General features: G+C 40.1%; 1 non-coding gene across 1 annotated transcript; it reads left to right on the top strand.

The window, feature by feature from the left end:
- Positions 1–530: 530 nt before the first annotated feature.
- Positions 531–637, top strand: LOC119986361. The gene has a single exon (XR_005465249.1). It is a non-coding gene; the product is annotated as a small nucleolar RNA R71 (small nucleolar RNA).
- The last annotated feature ends 1,227 nt before the right edge of the window (positions 638–1,864 follow it).

Below are 1,864 nucleotides of genomic sequence, written 5' to 3'. Positions count from 1 at the left end.
CAGACTTCTTTGCGTCTTGAGAGGGTGGTCCTTGTCGTGGAGCTTGCCAAGGTCTGGGCCCTTGATTGAAATTCTGGGATGAAGCATAGGAGAAATTTGGGTGATTCTTCCATCCTGGGTTATATGTGTGAGAAAATGGATCATTCTGCTGCCTATGAAAAGGTTGAACTGCATTAACTTCAGCTTCAGGAAATGTCCCACTTCTAGAACATACATGAGTAGGATGATCTGTGCCTCCACAAATTCCACAAGGCTCCAAATTCCTGCTCAGCAAAGTTACTACCGCATCCAATTTCCTAGCCACAGACGCCATCTCTGAATTTGAAGCACTAGCCTCATAAACCATGTGTCTAGGCGCATCAAGATCACGATTATCCCATTGTGAGGAATTTGCTACCACAGTCTCAATAATTTCATTGGCTTCAGTCGGTTCCTTAGCCATAATATTTCCTCCAGCAGCTGCATCTAACCTATGGCGGCATTCATCAGCCAGATGTTGGTAAAAGTATGATATAATCTGCCATGGCAAGAATTGATGATGTGGGCAACCAATCAATAAAGTTTTATATCGCTCCCAAGCCTTAAAAAGTGGTTCTCCCTTGTTCTGCCTAAAATGGAAAATCTGATCCCGAAGCCTCTGTGTCCTTGACTGAGTATAGAACTTCTGAATAAACTTAGCAGAAAGTTGATCCCAAGAAGTGATAGAATTTGGTGGCAAAGTCTTGAACCAGATCTTAGCACTTTCCTTAAGAGAAAAAGGAAAAAGCTTCAACCGTATGAATTCTTCAGATATGCCTTGAATTTTTTGAGTGCCACAAATTTCCAGAAAATTATCAATGTGATCACTAGCATCTTGATTTTCCGCTCCTGAGAATGATGGGAGCATGTTAATCACATGACATTTAAGCTCATAAGATAGATTTGGCGGAATGGTTGGTAATATGATGCAAGATTGTCTAGTAGAGAATTGTGGCATAGAGTAGTCCATGATGGTGACCGGAGCATTTGCATTGTTGGCATTATTGCCAACTTCCTCACGATTTTCAGCCATGCTCTCCTGTTCAGAATGTTCTCCCAAAATGTTGTCACTAGATGAACTAGAGCTGGATATAGGAGGAGAGATAGAACGAGTGGAAGATTTCTCCTCAAGAAAATCCTTGTCTCTCTTGTTCCTTCGTGCACGTTCCAAGTCTAGATCGACAGGAAGAATTTCTGTATCTTGAGAACGTCTTCCTTGCATGAACTACAAACAAGAAAGACAAGTATAAGGATCACTAATTATCCAGTAAGAAAGAGCTAAACTCAGTATGTAAGTATCTATGTATATAAACAAGAATGGATCAAATATAAGCAACCGTCCCCGGCAACGGCGCCATAAACTTGTTGGGTCTAAATTAACCTTACTAGCAAGTGTACTAGTCGGCGACTACAGCACAATGATAAGCAAGGGTCGAATCCACAGGGACGGTGTTATGTTTAATCCAAATGTATATTTGCATGTATATATGGACAATGCAATCAAAAGTAAAATTCAACTCAAGATTGTTTGGTTTGGTAATTCAACTAAAACAAGCAAAGAGCAAAGTGTTTTTGGTATTTTCTTAGAATTAGGATGCAACTAATGCAAATGAGATGATTTAACAAATATGAGATGAACACCAAGGCTTCGGAATCCCCCTTGGGAAATGACTTGGAATGACATAAATTTACACACATATTTGCTAATTCGGGCATAACGAATCCGTACCTAAGTCGGTTTTAGCGCACCTAAGCCAAATCTCCCTAAAATCGATTACTAGCCATCTTATTGGTCTAGGTCGGATATTCCTAAATACATTCTAGCCATCTTATTGGTCTAAACATG

The sequence above is a fragment of the Tripterygium wilfordii genome, chromosome 19, assembly GCF_013401445.1.
Source record: "Tripterygium wilfordii isolate XIE 37 chromosome 19, ASM1340144v1, whole genome shotgun sequence".
NCBI lineage: Eukaryota > Viridiplantae > Streptophyta > Magnoliopsida > Celastrales > Celastraceae > Tripterygium > Tripterygium wilfordii.
Note: the sequence above shows the minus strand (reverse complement) of the source record. Positions and strands in the feature narration are given on the sequence as shown.